The sequence below is a fragment of the Zea mays genome, chromosome 10 (assembly GCF_902167145.1).
Source record: "Zea mays cultivar B73 chromosome 10, Zm-B73-REFERENCE-NAM-5.0, whole genome shotgun sequence".
In the NCBI taxonomy this organism is placed as follows: Eukaryota; Viridiplantae; Streptophyta; class Magnoliopsida; order Poales; family Poaceae; genus Zea; species Zea mays.
This window is the reverse complement of record NC_050105.1, coordinates 19561828-19582408: the sequence shown is the minus strand read 5'-3', so window position 1 is coordinate 19582408 and position 20581 is coordinate 19561828. Positions and strand designations below refer to the sequence as shown.

Genomic DNA, 20581 nt, shown 5'->3' with positions numbered 1-20581 from the left:
AGTACAACAAATAGTGACTTTAACGATAACAGAGTTTGCTCGCTATTATTAGTACATAAAACACAGTTGTCCTCATCCAAGATTTTCTCAGGTAAACAACTACTTGGAATGGTCAGATAGTCACAACTTCACAAATAAATACCCATGCCTTTTTTTCCCAGCCTAGGCAGTATAAATTCAGATAGTTAAGGTTAAAGTGAAGCATGACTATACTGCAGTCGCGTCCTTTAAAATGGCCTTTAGGAGAGGAGAGGCGAGCAGAATATTCATATACACTGTGTTCAGAATACCAGGAGGATCATCGGAAGGGGCAAAAGGTGGAGGATTATTGGCAGTCAAAGTCCTAGTTCTAAGCCTTGAAGCAATCTCTGTGAGGGCTCCTCTTGCAATAGCTGGAGGCCCTGCAACCTGAAAGCTTGGAACAAATATACAGGTATAACAAAAGTTAACAAATAAATGGTCTAGATAATAAAAACATATAGAAATATGTTGATGCTGTTAGCAAATATTAAGTCACCTGCACAAGTTCATCACCAAAAGACAAGTATTTTGGTTTATCTGCCTTCGAGTAAACTCGAATTTCATCCCCAGTTCGTCTTCTCATTTCAGTAATCACCTGCCCACCTTCCCCAAGAATACAACCAACTTTGTTTGATGGTACAACAAGCCTTGTACAGTTGTACTTGAATGGTGTTTCTCAGAGGGTGCACTTACTTTATCATGGAGCAAAATGAGTGCCTCAATTGTTGGGGATATTGGTTCAGTTGGTATCTGGATGAATGAGAAGGAGATAAAATTGTGAGTATTGGTGCAAGAAAGTGGTTGGCAACTCGAAACCAGCTGCATTGTTACCTCGTTAGATGAAACAATGACCAGCCTTTCTCCAGAAGCATCTTTGTCAATCTCTTGAACTTTAATGCGAGCACCAGTTTGCTACTCTACCCGCCTAACATTAGCCCCACTTTTCCCAATAACTAAACCAATGAGCTCAGAAGCACATAGGATTCTGATAGAAATCTCTTCAGTTTCACTAACAGGGAGATAATTAGCAATGGAAGGGGCAATGTGGTTGAAGAAGGCGATGACCTCGGGGATCGAGACGCCGCTGCAGAGCGCGAGGAGGCAACAGAGGAGATGGAGCTGGAGGTGAGCCCTTCTCGGACACTTTCTTTTAGCCAGTTTGTGGAAATTATCCAATCACTGCAAGGAGCATATGAAGTTTTAAAATAGTTAAATAACCATAAAATGGGAAAATCACAATATATGAGGGTGAAAACACCATATTTAATTCCCACCAGATTTCTGTCAAGAATAGATACCATATTTCGTTATAGGTTAAAGCAAGCTGGTCATTTGGTTAACAAAAGATAAGGATACATACCTAGATTGCATTAAAAAGGATACAACCTAGAGCACAGAGCAATACAAAAATTCATAGTCCTGCGTGTTTTCCAATGACAAGGTGTGTTCATGAACGCCCATCGCAACTCGCAAGTAACAAACCCCCTAAGAGTTTCAACGACCTATATCATAATGATTATTCAGAGGCGGAAAATGGAGATATGTTGTACTGGTGAAAGAATAAAACAATGGAGGCTCAAGGGAAAAATGGACATGCAAGTTTTTGTAATCACAAAAAAAATTGAAAACAAATATTGGCATGTACCAACTTCACAACTTCTTGTACGTCTAAATCTCAAATAATGACATAATTGAAAAATCCTACATGACGAAAGAGTACACAGCTTCTTCAACCAGAAGATTGCAATTTACTTTACTGTGTCAATGACCATATTCATTAAGCTTATTTGAGCATAATGTGAATTACATAAACATATCATGTATAGTACCTTTGTAAGGCATGCCTTCTTTTGTTCGTTTGCAATATTCATGAGCATAATTGTAGGGCTTCCATTACCATTAGAATAGATAACAACATTGTCATCTTGACGCCTCCAAATGCCTGGACTTATAGTTTTTTCATATATGGGTTAATTCAGGATCAAAAACTTCATAAGGCAATGGCTTCAAAATGCAAGAGGATGGGATAACTCCTGGTGTTATCACTTATACTACTCTGATTCAAGGCCAGTGCAAAAAAACACGAATTTGATAATGCTTTCAGGTTATTTGAAATGATGGAACAAAATGGCTTGACACTTGATGAGCATGCATACAATGTCCTAATTGATGCATTATGCAAGTCTGAAAGAGCTGAAGAAGCTTATTCATTTCTTGTCAGGCAGGGAGTCGTCCTCACAAAGGTAACATATACATCTTTAGTTGATGGTTTTAGCAAGGTAGGCAATACTGACTTTGCTACCGTCCTTATAGAGAAGATGGTCAAAGAGGGTTGTAAGGCAGATTTGTGCACATATAGTGTACTGTTGTAGGCTTTATGTAAACAAAAAAAGCTAAATGAGGTTATCTATACTGGATCAGATGACCCCAAGTGGAGTCAAGTGTAACAATTATCAGTGAAATGGAAAGAGACGGTGTCAACACCTCAGGTTGGCAGCTGCATTCCAAAGAAATAGTGCAGGCACAATACATGTATTAATATTACACTTCGATAAAAATGATTCAAATATAAATAGCTCAATTTCAGGTTTAGGTGCTTAATTTTGCACATCAGGGTGGGAATACAGGGGACCCAAATACTCACGATTTGCTCGTCTCCTGCCCAGCCCTCTTTGATCCAATCTCTGCTTCGGCTGCTCCCCGTTCCATACCTCGTCACGTCGCATCCCTCCTCCATGGTTGCGCTTAACCTCAGCCATAAGCACCTGCTAACAACAAATCACGAGAAGGGGTGAAAACTAACAGGATGTTACTGCCAAATAAACTCAACCGCCGCCGGTACCTGGAGCAGGAGGTACGAACGAGATCAGTGGCACATCCCTTGGCTTTGGAAGCAACTGCCATTCTTGCCCTTGTCGTCGCCGCCAAAGAGCCTGCAGAAGCCAAAGACAGCGACGCGTGACGACGGTGGGTCGAGCGAGGACAACCGAGTGGATGCACTCCACCACCCGTGCCACGTGGCGTTGAGGAGTCGCATCCATCTTCTTCACAGAGAAGACGAGGTCCCGCGAGGAGGATACACAACGCACGGGGAGGATGAGCCAGCTCATGGCCTCGTCGATGTCGGCCGTCTCCCATGAGTCCGTCATGGCGGATGTGGCATCCTCGGCTGCAGGCTCCGAGGGCAACCATGAGCCGAGGCACTGAGACCTTGAGGAGGAAGCGCAGCTAGGTTTGGTTGAGCACGGTGTGGGGTGTGGACGACGAAGCCGGGCAGGCGTGTGCCTCGACGATGTGTGCGCAGAGTGGGCCCCGCCCCTATGGACATCGCCCCTAGGGGTTGAGCACACCGGAGCAAGGGCCGGGATCACGGGGTCAGGCGCGGGCATCGAGGCCGGTTGGACGGGGCGTGGAGGGGGAGGCGGGGTTTGGGGTCGAGGGTGCGTGGACGGGGAACGGGGCGTGGGCAGTCGAGCGTCGCGTAGGGGACGGCGGGGCGCAACCGTGGAGGGAGGCGAGTGCGCGGGCAAAACCGCGGTGGTGGCCGCGGTCGGCACGACGGCGGGATGAGCGGCCATCGCGTGGGGAGCAAGCGCGGTTTGGCGGCTAGGGTATCGCGGGGGCGGAGCCAGGTGGGGGCACGGTGAAATGTGGACGCCCTCATTGGGTCCTTATAGAGTAGTAGAGATGTCGATGAACTCCTACACCGGGCAACCACAACCTCCTCCACCAAATTGGGATAAACCCACAAACCTGCTGTCACACCTGGATTTAATGCATCTCATATGTGCACCAAGATCAAGTTCCACACATACAATGACTGTGTATAGAGACAAATGTTATAATATTTATTACATAATGAGAATGTCTTACAAAATAACTGATAATAAAATAAATCAAACTAAGATAACTATCTCTTCAAGCGTGGTTAATTGGGAGACAACTCCTAGATCTCATCGTAGTAGTTCTCCTCCGACAGTACCTAATCTTGACCTGGTTTGATTATAGCAAGGGTGAGCTCCCATACGGTCATCGATCAACAAGTGTGAGTAAAAGTGTAGTGTAAGGCTTACGAAGGAAGATGGTCAAGGTTGAGCATTGCATTTAATTAAGTTGGTCAAAAATCTATTAGCTATTACTAAGTATAAGTAAATACCATCCAATTAATCAATCTTGACATTGAAGAGCAGGGACCAGAAGTTTGGAAAGTGGTCACCAAGCTAGGAAGGGCCTTACAGAGTTACACAGGTAATCTTTGGTAATGCATACATATACTGCAGACTTTGCAGGGTGATAAGTTACCTAAGGCATTGACTGGCCATTTTCTAAAGTTATATCATCCCACTGTATGGCAAGATTCTTAGAAAACCGATGTTCTCACATCGAGTTGATAACAACATATACCAGGTGCTTTTGGTTTGCTTAAAGTTTCCTAAAAGATAAGGGGCATGTGTTGAGTACCATATGTTGCACTTAGGAAGGCCGGATGGTCCAGCCATGTGGCCCGGACGGTCCGCGCCCCTAACAGTCAGCGGGATGGCCCAGACGATCCGCGATAGGATCAATTCAAGCAAGATAACACTTGTTTCCATGCTTGATTATCCATCTAATCGCGTGGATTCTATTGGGGAACGCCTAGGAACGGGTCCAGGGGTACGATTGATTGGCACACAACACACTCGAACCAATCAATCTAGATATCATTTCCTTTACTTTCTTGTCCTATAGGAGTAACAGTAATTAGTCTAGTATTAGTCTTCCTCAACCTATTATTTCATCTCTGGCATGCCGACTCTAGAGCACCCTCTGGAACTCGCCTCCCCGACGGGCTCCCTCTCGGGAGGCGAGATCTAGGATTCTACGCTGCCAAGATGCTATTTGCCATCGCAGACCTTCCGAGCCCTACGCGCGGACCGTCTGGGGTGACGCTCCTGCAGCGAGATTGCGGACCGTCCGCGATCCCGCAAAGAGCACCGTCATGAGATACACCCCTAGTGTTTGGCCCCTAAACCAGAGCCAACACGGTCAGTACTTTTGCATTCGTGATATTGGCGTTTGCAGCAGTGAAACCTAGAATTTTAAAACGAAAAATGATCAAAAGCGTTAGTTCGAACTTCTATTACATTGACCAGTGACCAAATAATGGAATGATTCATTGCATGTGCGTGTGCACATACCTTTTTCAGCCAATATAGGAGATAAACTGAATGAAGTTTCTAAATAATGTCTTACGGATACATGTATATTGGAGGTCAGATCCCAATATATGTATCCATCTAATGCGATCGTGACTTCATTATAATGCTTATAAAAGCTGCATTAATTAGTGTAAGATAACTCTTTGTCCCTTGGTTCCGTCATCATGGATATGGTTATACACCTGGATCGGATATGGATATGGTTGCTTTGATGCTTAAAAATAGGATAACTCTTTGTCCTTTGCTGGTTCTGTCATCATGGATATAGTTAATTATACATGGCATCGTGCATAAGCTACGTTGGAGAGAAGTCCATGCAAGACCTGAGGTAGGCAAATAGTCAATTACTGTTGTCATATTTGGCTGCGCTAAGGGCTGCTACGGAGGACCTTAGCAGCCATCAACAATTTTATTTGAAAACAGTGTGACTTGGAACACTTTTGTCATTATTGACCTAACATTATTATAACCCGTCACCATCAATGACACTCATCGTCGATAAGGCTATCTCCGGTGCAACGAGATCATCCGTGGGAGACGGCGTATACTGCCGTGTGGCCCCCGCGTGCGTGCGACAGTGCCCCCGTGTAGTATGTCAGAGGATCTGCTTCCATCTTCAGTAGATCGTGTGAATGGATGTGTATGTGCATTTTTCGTGTCCTATTCAATATTCAACTATTCACTCTGGCGACAGTGAGCGGATGAGAACGTGGACAATGAGCGTCTAGCTTCCCTATATATACCCCACACCTATGATTTCTCTCTCTACCGTGGGTCTATATACGCATCCATATGTGTGCTCTGCCAAACACCCTTCGCTTTTACGCACTCGCATGTTTCGCATACATGAGCTTCTGCTATGCACAGATGCACTAGATATACACTAGTAGAAAAGAGTCTGCGGTAGAGTTTAATTTTTACGTGAGGTTCCAGTTATCAAACGTCAATGCTATTTCTAATAACAGTTTCTTAAAAAAATCATCACTAAGGGCTAGTTTGGAAACCCCAATTTCCCATAAGATTTCTATTTTCCCATGGGAAAATAAACTAATTTCCTTTGGCAAAATGAAAATCCCTTGGTAAATTGGGGTTCCCAAACTAGCCTAAAAAATGCATGATTTCTAGTGGCGGTCTTCTTAAGAAACCGCCACTACAAATCGGTTTCTAGTAGTAGTTTTCTTAAGAAACAACCACTAGAAATTATTTTTATCGTGATTTTTTTAGTTTTTCCAATGATCTCGTATGAAAAAACCACCAACATAAAATTTATCGATCTCTAAAAATTATTAATCTTTGTAGTTGACAATTTTTTTTATTTGAAATCATTTTGGAGCTCCAAAATTACATCTAAATTTGTCAAATTTAAAATCCAAATTTTAAAAATGAACTCGGATGAGAAAAGTACCAAAATAAAAGTTGTATAACTTTAAAAGTTATGAAACTTTGTAGTTGATAACTTTTTCATTTGAATTCGTTTACGACCTCAAATAGTCAATTTATATTTGAATTGTTCTAATATGTGGAGAACAAAACTACATTATAGGAGCATGTTTGGTTCCCAGCCTAACTTGCCACACTTTGCCTAACTTTTCTGTCTAAGTTTAGTTATTCAATTCGGACGACTAACCTTAGGCAAAGTGTGACACAGTTAGCCACAAACCAAACAAGCCCTAGATATGAAGTAAGTGATAGATAGAGACATAGAGTGGTAGAGGATGCTATGTGAGGGTGAGGTTATAAGTTTGATTCCCACCAGGTGCGTAGCCTAGTGAGACCCCTCCCCTAATAAAAATATTTTTTGCTATTTTTATAACGTATTTTATGTTTTCTAGAAAATATTTTCACTGGCGATTTTATTAGCTCGATCGCAAGTGGAAATTGATTTCCACTAGTGGTTTTCTTAGCCCGACCGCCACTGAAAATCAATTTACACTAGCCGTTCTTAGTTATCTACATGTACAAATAATTGTTTTTATCGGCTCATAGCACTGATGATTCTGTAAAACGTCAATACAAATATATTCATAACCGCCTGTATAGAGTTTCTCTATACCCTAACACTATGACATATCACACCTTAGTTCTTAAATGTTTGTCGATCACTAAATACTGTAGTCAACATTCAAAAGCGAAGAAACTTTGTGAATCATTTTAAAAGTAGTCAACATTCAAAGCACGAGTTGTTGACATTCAAAACATGCTTCTCTTGAGTCTTGACTCCATGCTACACAGCCTACACTACTAGAAAACGGTCTTTACAAATTGTAAAAACACCATGCGACAGTTACAAGGCTACCATCTGTAAAAATGGACGGTCAAATTTTACAAGGTGTCAACGAACTCGTAAAAACATCATTTACCGCTTGTAAAAATAATTTATTTCTATAGAAGCAGTTCTCTTAAGCCACTGTTTATAAAAATATCTATTTTTTAAAAGCGGCGCTTTTAAAAAATAGATATTTTTATAAACAGTGGCTTAAGAGAACTACTTGTAAAATTAATTTTATACTTATATACAGTCTTCTTGAGCAACAAGTTGTAAAAAATAGGTATGTTTACACGGGGTTTGTTAAGAGAACCGCTTCAATAAAAACGACCACCCTAGCAGCCCAACAAAAGGCCATCACAAATATAAAATTAACCAATGACGTCACCTCTCTCGAAGCCCTAGTTTAGAAGTCTTCACGCTGTCGTGTCTCTTCCTGTTCTTACCTTCTTCTGCTTAACAACTCACGCAAGTTAGAATCGTCACAACTCTCCTCCTTCTCCCTCTTCTCTCTCCTACTTCTCTCTCACATCTCTAGCTCTCAACCTTGCAGCACCACATGACGACGTGGCTAGAGCATCTCCGCATCACGGATGGCGATGCACACGACAGGTCATCCTACGACAACGTGAATGTGCACTTCGTCCAGCAAAGCATATGACTTAGCATGGATCGTCCTCTCGATGGCGACGATGACATCGACTTTGCGGCGGTCTTCATCCGCACAGCCATGGCTCGGTGACGCTGGTCTGGATCTAGCTAGGCAGCAACAGCTTTGTCTTGGCAACGTTGTCCTCGATCCAAGCGGCGACGGTCCCTATTAGTAGAGGCTGCTAATCTTAAGACTTTTTTGGTCTCAGGTTTTAGTTTAATTTTCCTTTTGGCTGAGTTTTCTCACATGCTTCATTTTTCGTTGTGACTTAATTATATTAGTACTTGCGTGCCAGAGAGCACTATCAGTTGTGAAACAATGATAATAATGCATAGCATCCGCATGTGAATACGACGAATCGCTGTGACACAATGCGGCGGTGATTAGTTCCCTTAACTAAAGTTTAGTTAGTGTTATATCAAAGGTTTGAATATCAATTGTGAGTATTATATATAGGCTTAATTAGGTTTAACAAATTCGTCTCGTCTTTTAGCCTTTGTCTTTGTAATTAGTTTTATAATTAGACTATATTTAATACTTGTAATTGTAATTCAAACATTTGATGTGGCAGAGACTAAACTTTAGTTAGGTGGAACCAAGTGTCGTCAATTTGCAGTACGCTACATGGATAGATACTATAATGATCATGTTGGATAATATATACAAACCCTTGATCCAATAAAATTTGAGTCATTAATGACCTTCTATAATCTTTTCGTTACGAGACAATTCCTTACAAAATAATACTGTAACTCATTGAGACAATCCCTTATGGAATAATATTGTGACTCACTTATTACTACTATGGAAACGAGAATGGTAAAATACGCTAGCGGTCCTAGAACTTGACACACTGTCCTCAAACTTTGTCGGTCTATACAAAACGGTCCAAAGCCAGGTTTGCAAAACCGGATGCCGACGTGGCAAGTCACGTCGGAGCCACTTGGAATCTCGAATTTGACATGTTGTGTCACATGGGTCCTTAAACTTGGATGTTGTGTCACTTGGGTCACCGAAGTTTCAGTAATGTGTTCTAACAAGGCACACCACGTCAACATTCGGTTTACATGTTACAAAGGTACATCTTTATCTTGTATACCTTAGCATCATTTAGTAGGGACAATCTTTCAATATCCCATCTTTATGGCTAGAGTTGCTCACCCTAGTGCACTTGTGGACTAAATCTCGTGTATCTCAACATAAAAACATATTAGTCTAACTAAATGTCACTCATTTTCCAAAATAAAAAGCAAGGTCTTTTCAGTCTCCCCCTTCTTGTTAATGTTAATTGATGACAATTACACAAACACAGGGAAACTAAGCATAATCCAAGGTCACGCTAGTGTAAATTTTTAACTTGGTTTGGATTTTATGTCACTTATCCAACTTTTAAGTTTTGTCATTATGATTTGAATAAGCATCATAAAACTTGATTTAGTAGTGTAAATTTTCCCAACATGTGTGCTTTAATGATTTAGATTTAAGCTTATACGTATGCATGAGTATGAAATTTGTGGGAAGATTGTCTGAGTTGGATGCCTAAGTGGCACAACGTGCCAAGTATGAGGGTCGCCCGTGCACTTTACTCAAACGAGAATGTTACTGATGCCAGTGAATTTTTTTACGCACTAGAAAACGCTAAATTTTAAGCGACCAAACATATTTTTGATGGCTCAACTACTGAAAATAAAAAACTAATTTCGGCGACAACCAGACACAACTGTTGAAGATAATCTTATTTTCGGTGGCTGACACGTTGTCGCCAAAAATTGGTTTGCTACTTTCGTCGACTACTTATAGGTTGTTGAAAATAAGTTATTTCTTGGCGATTGTCGCTAAGGCTGTTATAAACCGTCAAAATTTTTGTTTATTTTTTGCGGCAACTGATAGTCACCGAAAATTAAACCATTTTTAGGACCGGCTCGACTTTCGTCCTCCCACAGTTGCCTTCCTTTTCTTTGCATTTTCTTCTCCCGCACCCACCGCCACATGTAGAGCTGGACGAAATGCTCGTGGCTCGTTGGCTCGCTCGTTTTATGGTCAGCTCGGCTCGGCTCGGATCAGCTTGTTTGAATTTTTTTTACGAGCTAAGATGACATCCTAGCTCGGTTCGTTAATGAGCTGTCGGGGACCATAATTAGGGGTACCCTCAAGACTCCTAATTCTCAGCTGGTAACCCCCATCAGCATAAAGCTGCAAAGGCCTGATGGGTGCGATTAAGTCAGGGATCAGTCCATTCGAGCGACTCGATCACACCTTGCCCGAGCCTAGCCTCGGACAAGGGCAGCCGACCCCGGAGGATTTCCGTCTCGCCCGAGGCCCCCCTTCAACGGCGGACACATCTCCGGCTCGCCCGAGGCCCTGCCTTCGTTAAGAAGCAACCCTGACTAAATCGCCGCACCGACCGACCGAATTGCAGGAGCATTTAACGCAAAGGTGGCCTGACACCTTTATCCTGACGCACGCCCCCCGGCAGAGCCGAAGTGACCGCTGTCACTTCGCCGCTCCACTGACCGGCCTGGCAAAAGGACAGCGCCGCCTGCGCCACTCCGGCTGCAGTGCCACTTGACAGAGTAAGACTGACAGGCAGTCAGGCCCTGCCAGAGGCACCATAGGAAGCTCCGCTCCGCCCGACCCAGGGCTCGGACTCGGGCTAAGTCCCGGAAGACGGCGAACTCCGCTCCGCCCGACCCAGGGCTCGGACTCGGGCTAAGTCCCGGAAGACGGCGAACTCCGCTCCGCCCGACCCCAGGGCTCGGACTCGGGCTCAGCCCCAGGAGACGACAAACTCCGCTTCGCCCGACCCCAGGGCTCGGACTCTGCCCTGGCCTCCGCCGAACGACCTCCGCCTCGCCCGACCCAGGGGCTCGGACTCGGCCTCGGCCACGGAAGACAGACTCGACCTCGGCTTCGGAGGAGCCTCCACGTCGCCCAACCTAGGGCGCAAGCCAGCCACGTCAAGAGGAAGCGCCATCATCACCCTACCCCGAGCTGACTCGGGCCGCAGAGAACAAGACCGGTGTCCCATCTGGCTAGCTCCGCCAGATAGGCAATGATGGCGCCCCGCGAGCTCTGTGACGACGGCGACTCTCAGCTCTCTTACGGAAGCAGGAGGACGTCAGCAAGGACTCAACCGCTCCGACAGCTGTCCCTCCTCCAGGCTCTGTCGCTCCTCCGACAGCCACGACATCACACCAGCTGGGTGCCAAGATCTCTCCGGCTGCCACATCGGCATGTACTTAGGGCGCTAGCTCTCCCCCGCTAGACACGTAGCACTCTGCTACACCCCCGTTGTACACTTGGATCCACTCCTTACGACTATAAAAGGAAGGACCAGGGCCCTCTTAGAGAGGGTTGGCCGCGCGGGGACGAGGACGGGACAGGCGCTCTCTTGGGGCCGCTCGCTTCCCTCACCCGCGTGGACGCTTGTAACCCCCTACTGCAAGCGCACCCGACCTGGGCGCGGGACGAACACGAAGGCCGCGGGATTTCCACCTCTCTCACGCCCATCTCCGGCCACCTCGCTTCCCCCCTTTGTGCTCGCCCACGCGCTCGACCCATCTGGGCTGGGGCATGCAGCGACATTCACTCGTCGGCTTAGGGACCCCCCGGTCTCGAAACGCCGACAGTTGGCGCGCCAGGTAGGGGCCTGCTGCGTGTTGACGAACAGCTTCCCGTCAAGCTCCAGATGGGCAGTCTCCAGCAACCTCTCCGACCCGGGACGGTGCTCCGTTTCGGGAGTCTTGAGTTCATGTCCTTCGACGGCAGCTACGACATGATACTCCTCCCACCGCCGTGCGACAACGACAATGGCGGCCGACAGCCCGCCCGCCGGCGGCGGAATCGACGACGTCTTCCCCACGCGGCGGAAGAACAACATTCGAGCTCACCCCGTCCTCTCCCCCGCCGACGGAGGAGGAGGCGGGGCAACCAAGGCCAAGCGGGAGGCTACGCCTCGTCGGCTGTCGAGCGAGTCGACGTCCCCAGCGCTCCAACGAGGGGCGCGTCGGGTGTCGACCTCGCGTTTGAGACGAAAGCGAGCACATCTCCCCACGACACGCCAATCCCGAGCAAGTGGACGACGCCAGTGCGCTCGTGGAGAGCTTGCGGGACGTCGCCCTCGTACCTGAGACGGCGGTGCAGTCAGTCCCCGACGTGACTATGTCGCTGCTCGCCGACCGAAAGGTACCCACCGATTCCCATCCTACGTCATTTCGACTCAGCCTCAACCCGCCTAGCGACCTGGCTTTGGCGGGCGCTCTCGTAGAGGCGAGATCAAACCCTCTGGGGTTTCGCATGCGGTCGCCTTGGGACCGGTTGATGGACGTCTCGACCTACGGGCCCTCTGGGTCCGAGGAAGATGACGACCCCAACATCTGTTGGGATTTCTCTGGATTTGGCAACCCCAGTGCCATGCGGGACTTCATGACCGCATGTGACTACTGCCTCTCCGGCTGTTCCGACGGTAGCCGCAGCCTCGACGACGAGGACTGCGGCCCAAGCCGCTAATGTTTCCACGTCGAGTTAGGGGATCCCTCCGAAGGCAATCATCTCGGCATGCCGGAGGACGGTGATCTCCCTAGGCCGGTGTCTCGCGCTGACATCCCGCGGGAGCTAGCTGTGGTCCCCGTTCCGGCGGGGGGTCACGACCCACAGCTCGAGCAAGTCCGCGGGGTGCAGGCCAGGCTCGACGAGGGAGCAGGAGCGCTTGAGCCGATCCGCCGGGACGTCGGGCAGGTATGGGCGGGCCAACCCCCGGCCGGAGAAATACGTCACCTGCCCCAGGGCTTCCAGCACCGCGTTGCCAACGACGTCAGGGTCAGGCCGCCACCCGCATCCAGTGGGGTTGGTCAGAACCTGGCTGCAGCAGCGATGCTTCTCCGCGCGATGCCGGAGCCATCAACCACCGAGGGTCGGCGAATCTAGGGAGAGCTCAAGAATCTCCTGGAAGGCGCTGCGGTCCGACGGGCCGAGAGCTCTGCCTCCCGAAGGCAGGGATACCCCTCGGAACCTCATGCCGCGACTTCCCGATTCATGCGGGAAGCCTCGGTCTACACCAGGCGCACGCGCAACACCGCGCCTGCGGCCCCGGGCCACCTCGGCAACGAGCACCATCATCGCAACCATCGGGCCCACCTCGACGAGAGGGTGCGCCGAGGTTACCACCCCAGGCGTGGGGGACGCTACGACAGCGGGGAGGATTGGAGTCCCTCGCCCGAACCACCCGGTCCGCAGGCCTTCAGCCGGGCCATCCGACGGGCGCCGTTCCCGACCCGGTTCCGACCCCCGACTACTATCACAAAGTACTCGGGGGAAACAAGACCAGAACTGTGGCTCGCGGACTACCGCCTGGCCTGCCAATTGGGTGGAACAGACGACGACAACCTTATCATCCGCAACCTCCCCCTGTTCCTCTCCGACACCGCTCGCGCCTGGTTGGAGCACCTGCCTCTGGGGCAGATCTCCAACTGGGATGACCTGGTCCAAGCCTTCGCCGGCAATTTCCAGGGCACGTTTGTGCGCCCCGGGAATTCCTGGGACCTCCGAAGCTGCCGGCAGCAGCCGGGAGAGTCTCTCCGAGACTACATCCGGCGATTCTCGAAGCAGCGCACCGAGCTGCCCAACATCACCGACTCGGATGTCATCGGCGCGTTCCTTGCCGGCACCACCTGCCGCGACCTGGTGAGTAAGTTGGGTCGCAAGACCCCCACCAGGGCGAGCGAGCTGATGGACATCGCCACCAAGTTCGCCTCTGGCCAGGAGGCGGTCGAGGCTATCTTCCGAAAGGACAAGCAGCCCCAGGGCCGCCCATCGGAAGATGCTCCCGAGGCGTCTACTCCGTGCGGCGCCAAGAAGAAAGGCAAGAAGAAGTCGCAAGCAAAACGCGACGCCGCTGACGCGGACCTTGTCGCCGCCGCCGAGTACAAGAACCCTCGGAAGCCCCCCGGAGGTGCTAACCTCTTCGACAAGATGCTCAAGGAGTCGTGCCCTTATCATCAGGGGCCCGTCAAGCACACCCTTGAGGAGTGCGTCATGCTTCGGCGCCACTTCCACAGGGCTGGGCCACCCGCGGAGGGTGGCAGGGCCCGCGACGACGACAAGAAGGAAGATCACCAAGCAGGAGAGTTCCTTGAGGTCCGCGACTGCTTCATGATCTACGGTGGGCATGCGGCGAATGCCTCGGCTCGGCATCGCAAGCAAGAGCGCCGGGAGGTCTACTCGGTGAAGGTGGCGGCGCCAGTCTACCTAGACTGGTCCGATAAGCCCATCACCTTCGACCAAGCTGACCACCCCGACCACGTGCCGAGCCCGGGGAAATACCCGCTCGTCGTCGACCCCATCGTCGGCGACGTCAGGCTCACCAAGGTCCTTATGGACGGGGGCAGCTGCCTCAACATCATCTACGCAGAGACCCTCAGCCTCCTGCGCGTCGATCTGTCCTCCGTCCGAGCAGGCGCTGCGCCCTTCCACGGGATCATTCCCGGGAAGCGCGTCCAGCCCCTCGGACGACTCGACCTTCCCGTCTGCTTCGGAACGCCCTCCAACTTCCGAAGGGAGACTCTGACGTTCGAGGTGGTCGGGTTCCGAGGAACCTACCATGCGGTACTGGGGAGGCCATGCTACGCGAAGTTCATGGCCGTCCCCAACTATACCTATCTGAAGCTCAAGATGCCGGGCCCCAACGAGGTCATCACCGTCGGCCCCACGTACAAACACGCGTTCGAATGCGACGTGGAGTGCGTGGAGTACGCCGAGGCCCTCGCCGAGTCCGAGGCCCTCATCGCCGACCTGGAAAGCCTCTCCAAAGAGGTGCCAGACGTGAAGCATCACACCGACAACTTCGAGCCAGTGGAGACGGTCAAGGCCGTCCCTCTCGACCCCATGCATCTCCATCACCGAAGGTCAGGAACTCCTGCAAGAGATACACTCGGGGGCTTGCGGCCATCACGCAGCGTCTCGAGCCCTTGTCGGGAATGCTTTTCGGCAAGGCTTCTACTGGCCAACGGCGGTGGCTGACGCCACTAGAATTGTCCGCACCTGCGAAGGGTGTCAATTATATGCGAAGCAGACCCACCTGCCCGCTCAGGCTCTGCAGACGATACCCATCACCTGGCCTTTTGCCGTGTGGGGTCTGGACCTTGTCGGCCCCTTGCAGAAGGCGCCCGGGGGCTACACGCACCTGCTGGTCGCCATCGACAAATTCTCCAAGTGGATCGAGGTCCGACCTCTGAACAGCATCAGGTCCGAGCAGGCGGTGGCGTTCTTCACCAACATCATCCATCGCTCCGGGGTCCCAAACTCCATCATCACCGACAACGGTACCCAGTTCACCGGCAGAAAATTCTTGGACTTCTGTGACGATCACCACATCTGGGTGGACTGGGCCGTCGTGGCTCATCCCATGTCGAATGGGCAAGTAGAGCGTGCCAACGGCATGATTCTACAAGGGCTCAAGCCTCGGATTTACAACGACCTCAACAAGTTCGGCAAGCGATGGATGAAGGAACTCCCCTCGGTGGTCTGGAGCCTGAGGACAACGCTGAGCCGAGCCACGGGTTTCACGCCGTTCTTCCTGGTCTACGGGGCCGAGGCCGTCTTGCCCACGGACCTGGAATATGGCTCCCCGAGGACGAGGGCCTACAACGATCAAAGCAACCAAGCTAGCCGAGAAGACTCGCTGGACCAGCTAGAAGAAGCTCGGGACAAGGCCTTACTACACTCGGCGCGGTACCAGCAGTCCCTGCGACGCTACCACGCCAGAGGGGTCCGGCCCCGAGACCTCCAGGTGGGCAACCTGGTGCTTCGGCTGCGGCAAGACGCCCGAGGGAGGCACAAGCTCACGCCCCCCTGGGAAGGGCCATTCGTCATCGCCGAAGTTCTGAAGCCCGGAACGTACAAGCTGGCCAACAGTCAAGGCGAGGTCTACGGCAACGCTTGGAACATCCAACAGCTACGTCGCTTCTACCCTTAAGATATTTTCAAGCTGTTCATATACCTCGCACCCACGCAAAGTTTAGTCATCAAGGAAGGGTCGGCCTCGCCTCGGCAAAGCCCGACCCTCCCTCGGGGGCTAAAAGGGGGGGGACCCCCTCTGCGTCAAAATTTTCCTCGAAAAAAGATCTCTTCCGCCAGAATGTCTTTCGTGCTTTCTGACTACTTCGAAAAGTGGATCCTGAAAACGACGGAGTACACGTAAGCAGCCAAGGCTGACCGAGCCGAGGGACTCCTATGCCTCCGGGATACGGATACCTCACTCATCACCTTCTGCGATATGTAACTCACGCTCGGATAAGTGATTCCGCGGACCGAACAAGTCTTTACGTTCGGAAGTTCTTCTGCCGAAGCGATCCTTCGAGCCTTCTCGACTGAGTCGGTGACAGGGCCTTATGGACGGGTGAAAGTACACGTAAGCGGCAAGGCCGACCGAGCCGAGGGACTCCCACGCCTCCGGGATACGGATACCTCACTCATCACCTTCCGCGAGAAGCAACTCTCGCTCGCACAAACATCCCTGTTACCGACAAAAAAGTCCAGATACTCGAAACAAGAGGAAAAGAGACGCAGCTTTACAACGCAGCAAGGGTGTGTGGTCTGGCCTCGGCGGCCGCGGAAGGCACACGCTACAAGACAATCTGATCCTGCAGGCTCGGGTCTTGACGCTGGAAGGGGGCAGCAGCACCCTCGGCATCGACGACAACTTCAGCGAGGTTCAACCTAGCCTCGGACGGCGACGCGGTCCGAAGACCTCCACTCCGAAGGACGACGTCATCACCACGCCCGGGCCTTCGCCGCCAGGATCTTCTTCGGGAATCCGGCCCGAGCAGGCGACTCGGCCGGTCACCTCTGGGGCCTCGGCCAACCATCTTCCAAGGGCGCCAGCCCGACCCGAGGCCTCGGCTGGTCAACTCCGGCGTCGGTCCCACTAACGGACAACCCGGCTAGGCTCCGACCAACCAGGTTTTCATTTTCGAGCTAACTTCGCCCATGTTCATGCTGATATCGCTACCCCTGGCCTCGGCTCGTCGAAGAGCGGCCAAGGGGTCCCTTTAACTAAGCTAGAGGAGCCTCAGACAACAAGGCCGACCGAGCCGAGGGACTCCTACGCCTCCGGGATACGGATACCTCACTCGTCACCTTGACACGGGGTGACTCATGCTTGGTGAAGCGGTTCAGATAAGCAACAGGCGAGTCTTAGTGCTCGAAAATGAGGAAAAAACACGGCTCCGTGCCAAAACTACATACATGTTCAGGCCTCGACAGCCATAATAAACAAAAACACTGGCATTCAAAGTGCCGTTACAAACGGAACTCCGGTTCCATCCCCGCGGGTATGAGCAACCTCGAGCCTGCGGGGCGACGAACATCGGGAGACTCGCCAGCGACCTCTGCAGCAGCAGCCATGGTCCCGGGTGGACGCGGCCGTCGGAAGGCTCTCGTTCGCGTTCCCGCTCAAGGGACGCGAACCAGATATTAAAGCCAAAGAGCGGGCCGCTCCCAAGCGCACCGACAGATCCTCGCCGCCGTCCTCGCCGCGAACGCGAGGAAGAGGGCGGAATGTTGCATCCTAGCTGGGCAGCAACAGTTCGCCTTCCCCGGCATGGCTGGAGGACGTCTCCACCGCGGGGCTGGAGGGCGATTGCCACCACCAGAAGCTGGAAGAAGAGGTGGCCCGCCGACCCGCGCAGGAGATAGAGCCCCGGCTCGCCTCGCTCCCCGCCCCAGCGAGAATGACGAACACCCTCGATGCTGAGGGCGGGATCGAGATCACAGCCCGGATTGCCTCTCCCCATCCAGGAGCTGGAGGTCACCGTCTTGGGTGACCACCAGCGGAGGGGAGCAACCGGGCTGTGTGATGAAAATCCTTGAAGCCGAACGATGGCTGAAAGGTACCAACTCCCACGGAGTTGCATTCCTCCAACGATGAGGCGAAAAGACGGCGGGTATCCCCCATCCGGGGGCTTGGAAGGTGGAAAGACGCAACGCATAAGGGAGCGAGAAGACATGGTCGCCTTCCGAAAGGGGTCGCCCTCCTTTTAAAGGCAACTCTCCCTACTTGCGTCCCCAGCCGTCACGGGCTGAGTCTTCTCCAACACGCTCCAAGGCCCTCCCCTGCAGCGCGGGGGCTGGGTCCCACACGTCATGCAAACCGGCTCGGAGCAGAAGAAGCCAAATCGCCGCGCGTGGTGCACTCAACCGCCCAGCGGTTACAAGTGACCCTCCACTTTTGCCCGGACCAACGGGCGAGAGAGGCGGGCAGCCATGCAGGCGGCATGCAACCGCGCCAAGTGGACGCGCTTCTCCGACTCCCAACGCGCCCAGCCTAGAGGCCCAGGCCCACGCGTCACGCAACCGGCGCGCCGGATGCTGCATGCAAGCAATTGCACCGCCACTTGCGCCACCACCGCGCCTCCTGGATTGCGGGACCAATACCGCGACTCGAGGCGACCCAGCAGCGCCAGCCAGACGCGGCGGTCAAAGCGGCCAAAAGTGGGCTGGTAGTAATGACGGTGGCAGGTGGGCGGGAGCAGCGGTCACGTCGTCAGCCGAGCTCACGTCCCATCCAGGGGCAGCAAGAGAACCCCCACTCACGGCGTGAAGACAACGCGACCGTGATCCGTTCCTCAAACGGCTCGCGCACGCGCAACGGCCGCCCTGCCAACAACTCGCCCCGTCACATTAACTCCGCGGCGGGACAGACGGCGCTTCTGGCAGGAGAGGCGGGCGACGCTTCGCCTTCGCCGTAATAACCGCGCCAAAAAAGGTACGCCACGTCGTTCGATTTCGTATCCTTTTCCTTTTTTCCTCTTTCTCTATCTCTTGCAACAGGGACCGGGAAAGGGGGATACCCCGAAAAGATCCTTCCCCGTGAAGGAACCGGGCTCCGAGCCCCCCTACTGATCAGAGGTTCGAAGGCTGGCCCCCCGAGGGGTTCAACAGCCGCCTCAGATCGCGTGGGCCCTACACCCACTACTGGTCAGAGGTTCGAAGGCCGGCCCCCCGAAGGGTTCCACGGCCGCCTCAGGCTACCCGGGCTCCGCGCCCATTACTGATCAGGGGTTCGAAGGCTGGCCCCCGAAGGGTTCACAGCCGCCTCAGACACCGAGCGAGGGATGACCAGGGGTACGTTCGATACATAACCAAGGCTCGGGCTGCGCTCCCGAGGTACCCTAGGACATTTCCGAGACCAGCGGGAGCGATCTTGTAACGGAATCCCATCGGAGGGAGGCATCGAGCCCTTGGACCCCGTCGCCAGGGGACCGGGTCCGGCAGATCACCCGCAGGTACTTTTGGGCGTGCCTCTGGGCCCCTAGCCGACCCCTAACGAACGGGGCACGGACGTCCACTCGGATTACCCGCTTGCAGCTCACCGGAGACACCATATTCGGCACCCATCGAGGGTAACATGGCGCTTTCCCCCCCCCTCCTCCTTGCGGAAAGGCGACGCAGGGGCGTATGTAAAAAAGGCGAGTCTGTCCCTGATCGTCCTCTCGCCCTGTGCAGAGGCTCGGGGGCTGCTCTCGCAAACCCGGCTCCGGCCGAACCGTTGACAGCGTCAACATACCAGCCCGAGAACTTGGGCCCCGACCGTACACCCGGGCTACGGCCAGTTCGCATGAGGGAACAACTAGGCCAGCCGAAGCATTATGCAAGGCATTAAGACCTCGAAGGAGTGAAACCACTCCTCCGAGGCCTCGGGGGCTACACCCGGCGGGTGCGCTCGCGCGCACCCACCGGAACAAAATGCAACCGAGAAAGGCTGGTCCCCTTGCAAAAAAGTGCGATGAAAGCCTCCAAGCGAGTGCTAACACTCCCTTCGAGGCTCGGGGGCTACTGTCGGGGACCATAATTAGGGGTACCCTCAAGACTCCTAATTCTCAGCTGGTAACCCCCATCAGCATAAAGCTGCAAAGGCCTGATGGGTGCGATTAAGTCAGGGATCAGTCCATTCGAGCGACTCGATCACGCCTCGCCCGAGCCTAGCCTCGGACAAGGGCAGCCGACCCCGGAGGATTTCCATCTCGCCCGAGGCCCCCCTTCAACGGCGGACACATCTCCGGCTCGCCCGAGGCCCTGCCTTCGTTAAGAAGCAACCCTGACTAAATCACCGCACCGACCGACCGAATTGCAGGAGCATTTAACGCAAAGGTGGCCTGACACCTTTATCCTGACGCACGCCCCCCGGCAGAGCCGAAGTGACCGTTGTCACTTCGCCGCTCCACTGACCGGCCTCACAAAAGGACAGCGCCGCCTGCGCCACTCCGGCTGCAGTGCCACTTGACAGAGTAAGACTGACAGGCAGTCAGGCCCTGCCAGAGGCACCATAGGAAGCTCCGCTCCGCCCGACCCAGGGTTCAGACTCGGGCTAAGTCCCAGAAGACGGCGAACTCCGCTCCGCCCGACCCAGGGCTCGGACTCGGGCTAAGTCCCGGAAGACGGCGAACT

At 52.3% G+C, this 20581-nt stretch overlaps 1 long non-coding RNA gene across 1 annotated transcript; it reads right to left on the bottom strand.

The window, feature by feature from the left end:
* Positions 1 to 342: 342 nt before the first annotated feature.
* On the bottom strand, positions 343 to 927 carry LOC103640922 (uncharacterized). Its single transcript, XR_002265735.2, has 4 exons — positions 853 to 927; positions 715 to 771; positions 518 to 624; positions 343 to 408 (listed from the first exon to the last, which is right to left on the bottom strand). It is a non-coding gene; the product is annotated as an uncharacterized lncRNA (long non-coding RNA).
* Positions 928 to 20581: the final 19654 nt, after the last annotated feature.